Source organism: Delphinus delphis, chromosome 1 (genome assembly GCF_949987515.2).
Source record: "Delphinus delphis chromosome 1, mDelDel1.2, whole genome shotgun sequence".
NCBI lineage: Eukaryota > Metazoa > Chordata > Mammalia > Artiodactyla > Delphinidae > Delphinus > Delphinus delphis.
In genome coordinates, this window is record NC_082683.1 from 34489525 (window position 1) to 34502502 (window position 12978).

Sequence of the window (12978 nt, forward strand, 5' to 3'; positions counted from 1 at the left end):
CAGCTCCTTTGCTTGGGCACAAATAATGCAGTGCTTGTGTGAAGTCTGCTTAAAGAACATAGAAGTCAGTGGCATTCATTTTGTTCTCAGCACCCTTGTAACCTAAGCCTGTTCTGTCTGTTCTTTTATAATGTCTTATTAAAATGCCCTTTGGCTTCCATTGTGGAATAGTTAATGGCTGCTGTCTAGAGACTAATTCTGGATCATTCTGGCCAGCATTTGACGCCTTGGGGTTATAGAGTCGGCTAGAGTGGCATATCCGGGAGTCATGCAGTGCTGTGTGCCTCTCCAGAATGGGCTCAGGATTCACAGAACTGAGATTTGCATTGCACTGATAGTTTTAATTCAGGAGACTGATGAATAAAGTGGGGAAAAAATAGGCAAGTGGGCTAGGCTAGTATCAGTGAACACTTTGAAATGCCTTTTCTGAATTTGGGGCCACCTCTTCGGATGTTGAACACTGCTGATGGTATGTAGTGTTTTTTTTCTTATAGTTGCATACATTAGGATATATGTTGTGGAAATGATGCCAACAATGCTTACGTAATCCAATAATGTTGGAATGTGATTTTGAAAACGATGGCAAGGAAGAAAATTTTTTGTGATGCAGTCTTGCTGCCAGTGTTGCAAACAACATTTTTTCATGTGTATTTGTCTTGTGTGAATTTACTTCACTGTGTGTAAGGATTAGGCAGCCTGTGAGTCTCCGACAGCTGAGAGAGTACATTCAGTCTTGCAGCCGGTCTGCAGGTTTAGAACCTGGTCTACCGTTCAGATGCACCAGCATGAGACTCTGGGGAAGTCAGTACTGTTTACTAGAAGAGGGGTGGTGGAAGCAGTGCTTGCAGCAGTAGCAGCAGTGATTTGCTCTGTGACAACCTTCCTTAGCTTTTGACACTTATCCATGAGTTTGGTTCTCCAGCTGTGTAAGGGTTATGAATACCTCATGTTCTTGAAGACCCATGTGACTGGAGCAGAGAGCACGGAAAGTGCTATGGGCATGTTGTCTTCTTTCATTCTGGTCAAAATTAGGTGAGGATGCTTATGGTTTCTGTTGAACCTTGTCCTAGATGACCTAGGCAGTGAGGTAAGACTTAAGGAATAGGTGGTAGTGGTTATAAACCAAAAGAGCTGGCAGTCAAGAATGGATAATTTGTTAGTAATAGTAAATGGCTAAAATTTATTTTGTATAATAAATACAGTAGTATCAGGGAAATATATTTAGGACTAACATTTTCCAAATCTCTGGGAGGAAGCAAGACCATTGAAAGACATTAAAGAAAAATGGACATTTACATGTTCATGAATATTGAGAATGATGTCAATCCATCTATTCAAATTAGGTTCAGTAAGGGACTTCCCTGGTGGCCCAGTGGGTAAGACTCCATGCTCCCAAAGCAGGGGACCTGGGTTCAATCCCTGGTTCAGGGAACTAGATCCCGCATGCTGCAGCTGAGACCAGGTGCAGCCAAAATAAATTTTAGAAAATCTAAAAAAAAAAGATTAGGTTCAGTAAAAAAAAAAAAAAAATTGGTGGGCTTCAGAAAAGGAAGAAGAGAGGTTGGAGGTTAGAGGAGAGAAAAAGGTGTAGTTGTCTTGGAGAACGGGGAAAAAGTATACCAGGGAAATAGAATCGCCAGCAGGTGGAGGGCTGGGTTTAACCAGAGCTTGGCCAGCTGAATCTAACAGGAGGGAAAAAGCGAAGGTAGTGAAAGTGAATGCAAGATTATAGTTGATGCTATTGTCCCCCAGCATCCACGTCCCCCATCCCCAGTCCGTGGGTGAATCCTGGGTAGCCAGTCAGTAAGAGTGCAAAGCCACCTTTGGTGATTGGAATTGTCCAGGAGTTGGCAAGTATTCCAAATTGGCCCAGTGGAGTAAAAGTACTAATTTAAGGGAGCTGGAAGAATATGAGGTGGTGGCTTTAGCCTGGCATACTCAGCCTGGAGACATGTGGCAGTTACTGGTAGTGGCAGTTCAGGTTAGGATGATGTGAGTAGAAGACAGGAGAAGGAAGACAGTACTGGACATGAAGAGGTCAAAAATAGACCATGGTGTTCAGTGAATGTTGCAGTTCCCACAAGTGTTGGTAGAAGTGGGTGTGGAGAAGGCCCAGGAATGTGAAGGAATGCTGCTGGATAGTGGGCTTAGCTTGAAAGCATGGACTGCAAGAAAATTTGTGTTTAGAAGTGGCAGTGGTGTAATAGACTTAGCCCACTACCAGACAACACAGTACTTGGTGTTGAAGAAAAAAATCATCACCGAAAGGGCTCCAAGGGAAGTAGCATCCTAGGCACGAGTCTGGTTAGAGATAGAGTAAGAGAACATTCAGAGAAAAAGCCGGTGACTGAACCCAGAGGTCACAATGGAGGGTTTGGGAAGGGAGCAATGTTGGGTCAGATGAGCAGGGGAGGGCTAATGGGAGCTGTGGTAGCAGTGAATGGGAATCTGGTAGAGATGAACAGGCAAGTGTAGCCCATGACAGGCTTAGGCCTGAGGTGCTGCTAACGGAAGGATTAGTCTGACACCAAGGCTGGTAAGCTGGCTTGTGGCTCGGGAAGGAGCATTTTTGTTAGGAATTCTGCCTCTCCCTGCTCTGAATGGTGCCTCAGATATTGGAAGGACTGCTTACGTCCCATCAGTCTGGCTGCTCGTTTTAAAGGCTATAAATGATACAAAGAAGTGAGTCAACTTGCACAATACTTACACCTATCCAAGTGATGTTTTAGTACTTGTTCAGGGCAGCCAGCTATACAGCCCTTCTGTCTGGGCTGAGAAGCTGGTGATAGGGGATCTGGATGATTTTTATTTATACCTTTTTGGCAAGGTGCAACTTGTAGGGATCTCAGTTCCCTGACCAGGGATCAAACCCGGGCCCTCAGCAGTAAAAGCAAGGAGTCTTAGCCACTGGACCACCAGGGAATTCCTGTGGGTGATTTTTAAATAGAATGATTTTCATTTTAGATTACTCTGGGACAAAATAGTGGCCAATTTGGACATTGCTATAGAAGTCCAGATAAGATGAGACCATAGATAAGGCAGTAGGAAAGAACATCAGATTTGAGATGTTCTCGGAAATGGGGTTGACAGATTGAGGTGACTAGTTGAATGTGGAATGAGGAAGAGGGAAGAATGGGGCGTGACTGCAGAGTGGTGATACAGATGGTGCCACTTGCTGGAATAGAGAATACACAAAGGGGAGGGGTCTGTTTGGTTTCAGATATACAGAGTTTGAGGTGTCTGGGGCATCCATAGGGAGTATGTGGGAAGCAGATTTGGAGCTAAGGAGTGAGGTGTAGGCTGAAGCTGAACGTTTGATGCTCGTCAGGTGGCTATTGAAAGCTGTGGTCATGGAAGACATCACATCAGAGCATCTGTGGAGGCCCAAAGATGTGGGGAATCCAGGAAGGGGGACGTCACAGAATCCTAGAGAACAAAGTGATTCAGCTGGCATCAAAACCAAAAGGTCCAAGAAGGTGGAGGCTGAAAAGTGTCCGCTGGTGATACGGAGACTAAGGGTGAGAGCAGCCCTGTGGAAATGGGGTTGCCCCAGACTCAGCAGGTTGAGGGGTGACTAGGGCTGCTACTCCCACAGCCTTCCCCATCTCAGCAACAGCCCGTTCATCCTTACAGGTCCCAGCCAAAACCCTCAGAGTCTATCCCAACTTCTCACTTTTTCGAACACTCCACATCCAATGGGTCTGCAAACCCTGTTGATTCTGCCTTTGATATAACCAGAATTTGACCACTTCACCACCTCTGTCCACATGGGTCCAGACCTCTGTCATCTCTCACTTGGGTTATTGTAGTACCTGCTAGGTGAGCTCCCTGCTACCTTCCTTTTCCTGTCCCACCCCTCTCTAGTCAATTCTCAACATAGCAGCCAGGGTGTCTGTCCTCTTAAAAGCCATGTCAGACTATGGGTCACTTCTCTGCTCAAAACCTTAGAGGTTTCCATTCTTTCTAACGAACAAAAGCCAGCATCCTGCAAGAGGCTTCACAGTGTGTCCCCATTTGTCCCACTCCCACTTTTCACTGCTCTCCCCCTGGTTTACTCCCTTCAAACCTCACAGGCCTCCTTTTCCTTGAATGTGCAAGCACATTCCCACCTCAAGGCCTTTCTTTACACTCCTGCCTCTTGACAGGAAGACTCTCCCCAGAGAACTCTAGTATTATAAATGGCTTTCTCCCTCTGTTATTTTGGGGAGGGAATAGGAAAGCCTTCCCTGACCACTCTGTTTAAAATAGCAGCCCCCTCCATGCCCAGATCTCTTGACCACCTTCTGCTTGATTGTTCTCCATAGTGTATATAATCATCTGCTAATCAAAACTGCATATTTTCTGTCTTTGCTAGACAGTAATCTTCAGGGCAGAGATTTTTGTTCTGCTTTATCCCAGGATCTGTAACAAAAGAGTACAGAGTAAAATCTCAGTGTGTGGAAGTTGGGAAGTGGGATGAAGGAAGCAAGGGCTGCTGCTGGAAGAGCAGATAAACTAGTTATGTTAGATTATATAGTTTATGTGTCAGCTGAATAGGATGCTCTTGAGAGTGAAAGGGATTTGGTTGTCAATTACACTGGGATGAAAGGACTGCCCTAGACTGACCAGAATGGGAGTTCTGGTCACTCCAGAGATAGATAAATCTGAGGGAAGGGTCTTTTAGGATGAGACATGTTTATGTGGGGTTGAGGGAAAAGGAGCCAACCAAGCAGAGCTTTATGATTATAGTGCAACCAAATGCCTCATTTACCCTTTGCATAACATTGCATACAATTCAATTTTCATAGATTTGAGACACCAGGATGGAAAGTGATTTGGAGCCAGAAAACCTGAGTTCCAGTCCTGCCAATGAAACTTCACCCCCAGAGTTTCAGTTTGGAGCTACCACATTCAGTACTGAACATTGAAGTGTTTCTCTAAGTAAGGTCTATGCACCACCCACAAGAAAGTCAACAGATTCCTGGATCCCACCATCAAACTGCCTAATCCAAATGCAGGGGAGGATGAGCTTTTAAAATCTTAAAGAGAGAGAAATAGTACCTGCTCCCTAAATTTCTTGCGAAGATTATGTGAGAATACCTTACGTTTTGTTAGTGCTCAGTAAATGTTGACTTATTACAGGAATATTTTAAGGATCAACTTAGATAAGAGCTCTGAAAATTGTAAACTGAAGTTGTGGTGGCCATGAGATTATGGCTTGTAGATCTCTAACTACAGATAATATAATTGATCCAAGATGCTTTGCTCTGAAATCTACCACGTTTGTCCTGTGGCCAAGCTTTCCAAGTGCTCCCAAGCCAAGGAGGAGGCTCAGCAGAGATTCTAAAGCGGTCCCGTTCCTGGAAGACATGGAACTCCTCTGACAGCCAACTTTGGCTCAAGGACACCCATGACGGCCTTGCCAAACTTCCCTTAGGCTGCATGGTAGTCTATGATTCTGCTACCCACTATTGCTTCACTTAGGCTTGATGGCTCCCCTAGCTCCCTCCCCTATTTTTTGAAAGGTGTTTCCCTAATAAAATCCTTGCATTTTAATCCTATTTGGGAGTTTACTCGAGAACCCAGACGAACATCATGAGCATCACAGAAAAGTAAGGAGATAAAGATTCTGGGAAGATGGCTGCAGGTGAAGCACCAGGAATCCGTCCCCCTAACTTTGACAACCAGTACACAGGTGATATTGGTCTGATGTAACTACTTTGGTGCTGTGGAGTCTATTGAAGGCTTGCAACATCCAGGGAAGACTTACAGTAAATTGAGATTAATTGGGGGAATTTCAGCTCTTAGTTCAGCTGAGGCTACCCATCCCCCACCCAGCTCAGCCCTGTGGCAGGCAGTCGTGCACATGTTCCTGGAGCACCTTGCACATATCTTGCAGCAGCCAGGGTGAGCAATAAGGACCCCGTCCCCCAAATACTGGGGCTATGTGTTCTGACTAATCACTCAGCTGCTTCTGATGAAGGAGATGCAAACACAGCAGCCATTGTTGCACTTACCCCTGCTGTTGCAAGCCCCTCCCCTCCAGCTGAAGTGACTTCAGGGGATATAAATGGCTGGTGTCTACCGCCTCTTCATTTTAGTCTTTTTCCCCCGTTGAGAGCCAGACATTAAAGACTAGGACAATCAAAAGCAATCACATATATGGGGGAAATTAGAAAGTCACTGCACAGGCACAGGCTGAGAAGAGACCTGAAAATACCTTAAATTTACACCTCAAGCTGATGGCCCAGGGACAGCCTAGAGCAAAAGAGACAATACAGCAAACTCTGGAGAAGAGAGACAACCTGATTTCCAGGATTACCACATTATTCGATTCAGTGTCAAGTTTTTAACAACGATAACAAATCATAAGACATACAAAGAGAAAGGAAAATATGGTCCAAAGGAAAGAAAATAAACCAACAGAAACTATCCCTGAGAATGACCTGGTGGCAGATCTACTAGACAAGGATTTTAGAACAAATGTTTGAAGATGCTCATAGAACTAAAGAAAGATGTGGAGAAAGTCAAGTAAATAATGTATAAACAAAACAAATACCAGTAACAAGATAGAAAACCTAAAAAGAAACCAAAAAGTTCTACAGCTGGAAATTACAATAACTGAAAGTATTCACTAAAGGGACTCAAAGGCAGATTTGAGCAGGCAGCAGAAAGAATCAGTGAACTTGAAGATAGGAGAATGGAAATTATTGAGTCTGAGGAACAGAAAAAAAAAATGTGAAGAAAGGTGGACAGAGCCTAAGGGACTTTGTGGGGCACCATCAAGCAGACTGACAGACACACACATTGTGGGAGTTCCAGAAGGAGGAGAAAAAGGGGCAAAGAGAATGTTTGAAAAAGTGGCTGAAAATGTCCAAAATTTGATGGAATACATGAATATAACCATACAAGAGGCTTAATAAACTCCAAGATGAACTAAAAAAGACCCACACCAAGACATACTAAAAACAAACTCAAAAGAAAAAGACAAAGAATCTTGAAATCAACAAGAAAAAAGCAATTCATTACATACAAGGGATTCTCAATAAGATTATCAGAAGATTTCTCAGAAACTTTGGAGGCAGAAGGCAGTAGCTGATATATTAAAAATGCTAAAAGAAAAAACTGTTATCCAAGAATCCTATATCCAACATATCACAAAAGGACAGATTCCATATGATTCCATTTATATGAGGTACTTAGATTAGACAAAATCACAGACAGAAAATAGAATAGTGGTAATGAAGAGATTGCATAATAGGTATAGAATTTCAGTTTTGCAAGATGGAAAGAATTCTGGAGATGGGTGGTAACAATGTTTGCACAACAATATGAATATATTTAATGGCGCTGAATTGTACACTTTAAAATGGTTTAGACAGTAAATTTTGTTATGTGTATTGTACCACAATAAAAAATTGAAGCATGATGGTAAAGATGCTGAGGAAAGATACAGAGAAGAGTAGGCTTGAAACAGAAAACTATTCAATAGTTTTAGGGTCTTATAGTGATTGTCAGATTCTGTACAAAGGGAATTTAGATGGCCTAAGGAAGAAAAGCTTTAGTGGAAACAACCAATATTTAAAGGCTTTTTCATTTGTACATCATCTTTCTTTCCCAGTTTTGTAAAAATATCATAAAGCAAGATTCATGTGCTCATTATACAAGTTTTGGGGTATGTATTTAAATTAAAACTTAAAAAATTTTTTAAAAGGAGGTGATATAATAATTTTAAGCCAACTATGGTATTTTAACATTATTATTTTTTTTTTCTTGCGGTACGCGGGCCTCTCACTGCTGTGGCCTCTCCCGTTGCAGAGCACAGGCTCCAGACGCGCAGGCTCAGCGGCCATGGCTTATGGGCCCAGCTGCTCCGCAGCATGTGGGATCCTCCCGGACCGGGACACGAACCCATGTGCCCTGCATTGGCAGGCGTACTCTCAACCACTGCGCCACCAGGGAAGCCTGACATCTAATATTGTTTTGTTAATTTTGATTGTCATGAACAATCACTTTCACAGAACAGGAAATAATAAAAATGTTCTACTTGACTAATAATTTTTAAATGTATTCTAAAATTATGTGAGGGCACTCTGACAAGATGACTTTTCCACTTCTGGTAACGTTGGACCAACTCTTCTGCTGAAGACTGTCAAGAACACTAGGCAAATAACGTAAGCTGCCACAATTCTGAGAACTGGGCTCAGGGAACTGGGAACAAACCGACCCTGGAACTGAAGACTAACTGTACTTAATCAAGATGATGCTGATCAGACCATTGGTCTTGATGACCAATTTCAAGATGACTGTCAGAGCTGACTGTGCTGTTTCTGCACGTAGCCCCCTCCCTTCACCTATAAAAGCTCTTACCCACTGATTGTCAGCTGATCTGGAAGTTTAAATGTTTGCTGGTCCGGGCTTCCCTGGTGGCGCAGTGGTTGAGAGTCCGCCTGCCGATGCAGGGGACACGGGTTCGTGCCCCGGTCCAGGAAGATCCCACATGCCACGGAGCAGCTAGGCCCGTGAGCCGTGGCTGCTGAGCCTGCGCGTCTGGAGCCTGTGCTCTGCAACGGGAGAGGCCACAACAGTGAGAGGCCCGCGTACCGCAAAAAAAAAAAAAAAAAGTTTGCTGGTCTGGAAGAGGCAGCTGTACTGTGCCAGAGGGAAAAATCTGGAGTCTGGGCCCACCAATCGTGTGAACCCTTGTACACTACCTCACGATTTGAGAGGAGGACTTTGAATGGTTGTACCGTGGTAGTAAATTAAACCAACCCTCGCGTAGATTGCAACCTGACTTGGAGTCAGGTGGGAGCCCAGAAATCTCAAGCCCTAAACTTGGATAAAGTTGATCCTGAATTGCTGGTTCCACTCCCCCCACCCCAGGCACCAAGCTAAAGCAAATAAAATATTATCTGTGGAAAATTATATAATCCTAGGCTTTGAATTATTTCTACAGATACTTTCCAAGTGCCAAATCAAGCATATATTCAAAGATAACTGGGTCTACAAGGAAGCAAGGACCCGCAGAAACAGCAGACAATGGCAAAAGACCCACAGGAAGCCCAAATACCGAAAATACCAGGCACAGAATGTAAAGCGACTACGTTTACTACATTCATTAGATAAAAGGAGAAGCTTGAACATTTTAGAAGGTGTTATGGGCTGAATTGTGACCCTCTCCAACCCAAATTCATGTATTTAAATCCTAACCCCAGTGCTGCCAAATGTGACTTATTGGGACATAGAGTCTTTAAAGAGGTAAGGTTAAATGAGATCAAGGAGGTGAGGCTTAATCCAATCTACCTGATGTCCTTATAAGAAGAGGAGATTAAGACATGGACACACACAAGGAAGGACCATGAAGGCACCAGAAGAAGAGAGCCTTCTACAATCTAAAGAGAGAAGCTTCAGAGTGAAACCAACTCTGACACCTAGATCTTGAACTTTCAGCCTCCAGGAAGGTGGGGAAATAAATTTCATAAAGAAGGGAACCAGAGACTGTTTAAATTGACACAGCAGATTTTAAAAGATTAACCAGGTGGAAATCTGAGAACATAAAAATACAATACACCAAAGAAATCAATGAACAGGTTCAGAAGCTGATTAAACACAGTTGAAGATAAAATTAGGGAATTCCCTGATGGTCCAGTAGTTAGGACGCAGCGCTTTCACTGCCAAGGGCCTGGGTTCCATCCCTGGTCGGGGGACTAAGGTCGTGCAAGCCACATAGCGTGGCCAAAAACTAAAACTTAAAAAAATAATAAATAAAATAAAATTAGTTAACTGAGTGATAGTTGAAGGAAATCATCTGTAATGAAGTACAGAAAATTAAAAAAAGGGGAAATAGAGGCTAAAACCTAAGAGATAGAGAATATAGTAAGAAAATCAACCAGTCTGTAACTGGAGTCACAGAAGAAAGAAAAAATGAGAAAACTGAAGAGATAATGGCTGAGACTCAGTCAGAAATGACGGGGGTGGGGAGAGGGGGAAACACCAAAAGAAAGAGTCAAGCTCTTCCATGGTGGCGCAGCGGTTGAGAGTCCGCCTGCCGATGCAGTGGACGCGGGTTCGTGCCCCGGTCCGGGAAGATCCCACATGCCGCGGAGCGGCTGGGCCCGTGACCCATGGCAGCTGGGCCTGCCCGTCCAGAGCCTGTGCTCCGCAGCGGGAGAGGCCACAACAGTGAGAGGCCTGCGTACCGCAAAAAAAAAAAAAAAAAAAAAAAAAGAGTCAAGAATTCCAAAGAGGTTAAATAAAGAGAAATCCACATCTAAACACATCAAAAATTGTACCACAATTTTTTTTAAAAAAAAGCAAAAGAGGATATATTACAAGGAACCAGGGGAAAAAAAATTACTTTCAGAAGAGAGACATTTAAGCCATTTCATTCCTCAACAGAAACAATGGACGCCAGAAAATAGTAAAATTATAGTTTCAGAGTAGTAAAACGGTATCTTCAGCAACCTGAAAGAAAATAATTGTCAACCTAGGATTCTATACACAGTAGGATATGAAGGTGAAAAAAAGACATTTTGAGACAAAAATGGAGAACATTCACAAGCAGCAGACCTGCACTAACAAGCCGAAGATAATGATCCCATTTGGAATATTAGGAGATAAAAAAGGAATGAAAAGCAAAGAAGTCCTAAACCAAGGCTGCCTACCTCTGAGATGGGGTAGAAGGAAAAGCTGCCTTACACTAGAGAAAAGTAGGAAACTCATTACTAGGATCCTGAACAGATACAAAACAGAAGTCTGCTGCCTGATGGGAGGGCAGGAAACTCCCTCCCCCGCAAGCCCCACTGTCATTACAAGGCAGAGTTCAGATGTGCATGTGCACAGGGCCTGTCTATGACTAAGGCTGAAGCAGAACTGAGAAAAACTCCCTGCCACCAACATGAGCCTTGCGTCATAAAGCGAGCAACGGCCAGCTGCTGCTGGGGAAGGGGCAGGAGCATGGAGACAGATTCCCTCTTGTGCAGGCATGCAGGAAGTGTTGAATGCTAAAGGTCAGGAACACTAAGAAAAACTCTGGATTCCAGGTCTCAAACTAAGCACTCCAGGTATCAGCAGCCCACTATCATCAGAAACGAGGAATTGATTAGATGTGCTTATCAAATGATGACACAGCAGAGGAAAAAGTCATGAACTTGGTAAGTTGGTAGAAATTATGCAAACAAAACAGAGGAAAACATGGAAAAAACAGAACAGACTCTCGAAGAGCTGTGACACAATATTAAGCATGTGACTGAAGTAGCAGATGAAGACAGAAAAAATGTAGCAGAAGAAATGTTTGGGAAAATAATGGCTGCAAATTTTCCAAAGTCAGTGAAAGGTAAAAAAACCACAGATCCAGGAAGCTCAGAAAACCCCAAGCAAAATGAACACAGAGGAGAAAACACACCCAGGCACTTCATGGTCAAACTTCTGAAAACCAGAGATGGAGAAAATATGACAAGCAGCCAGAGAGAAACAAAGGAGCAAAAATAAGAGCTACAGCAGGGTTTTCATTTAAAAACTATGTAAGCTAGAAAGCACTAGCATGACATCTATAAAGACTGAAAAGGATGGGGGAAGTCAACCCAGAATTATATACCCAGCAAAATCATCTCTCAAAAATGAAGGTGAAATAAAGATTTTGTTTTCATCGTAGGTGAGTTCAAAGCTTTCATTTCCATCTCCATCTTTGGAGGCATTTTCAAGTGCCCTCTTAGAAGAGTGGCTTTCCAGTATTCTAGCTTTCCCTTAGACTTTTTTAAAAAAACTTTCAATCTTGGGCTTCCCTGGTGGCGTAGTGGTTGGGGGTCCGCCTGCCGATGCAGGGGACACGGGTTCGTGCCCCGGTCCGGGAGGATCCCACATCCCGCGGAGCGGCTGGGCCCGTGAGCCATGGCCACTGAGCCTGCGCGTCCGGAGCCTGTACTCCACAACGGGAGAGGCCACAGCAGTGAGAGGCCCGCGTACAGCAAAAAAAAAAAAAAAAAAAAAAAAAAAAAAAAAAAATTTCAATCTTGAGATAATTTCACACTTTAGAGAAAAATTGCAGGAATAGGTCAAAGCATTCCTGCATGCCCTTCACTTAGATTGCCTAATTAATATTATACTGCAACGATTTGCCTTGTGACTCTTTCTTCATGTGTATTTATGTATATTTTTTTCCTGATGCCTCATTATTCTTCTAGTACTTGTGTGTGATTTCCTAAAATACAAGGACAATGTCCTACAAAACTATCTGTTCACAGTGAACTAACTTTGATATAGTACTATCATCTCAACCACAGACACCATTCAAATTTCACTGGTTGTCCCAAGAATGTCCTTTATAGGTCCAAGATGATTCATTGCGTGTAGCTGTAATATCTCTTCAGTCTCCCCGGTCTTTGCTTGTCTTTCGTAACTTTGACAGTTTTCAAGGGTACTGGCAGTTATTTTGCAGAATAACCTCAATTTGTATTTGTCCATCTTAAGTAGACTCAGTTTATGCACCTTTAGCAGGAATATCACATAAATGATGCTGTGTTCTTCTCAGTGCATTGTATCAAGGGACACACAGTTTTGCCTTGTCCGATTACGGGTGGTGTTAACTCTTATCATTTAAGATATGCCTGCTATGTTCATCACTGCAAAGTTAAATATTTTGTACTTCTTAGTTAATATATTACTTGGCATTTTACTGTAGAGCTTTTTCTTCTTACCCACTTATTTATTTATTTATATCAGTATGGACTAGTGGATTCTTATTTTTTTATTCATGGAGTTAAAATCCATTACTGTTATTATTTACTTTGATACTCAAATTGTTTCAGATGAAGCCAGAGGGAACCCCTTTAGTCTGGCTTCTGTATCCTTTAGACCTGTCATTCCTTGAGCACGTTCTTACTTTCTGGAACGAGATGATCCAAGTTTATTTTGTACTCTCCTTACCCCAGCCCTCGAATCCGCCATTTCTCCCTGGAGTTCTGCTACCTTTTAGTAGAGAATGGTATTCAGAAATCAAGA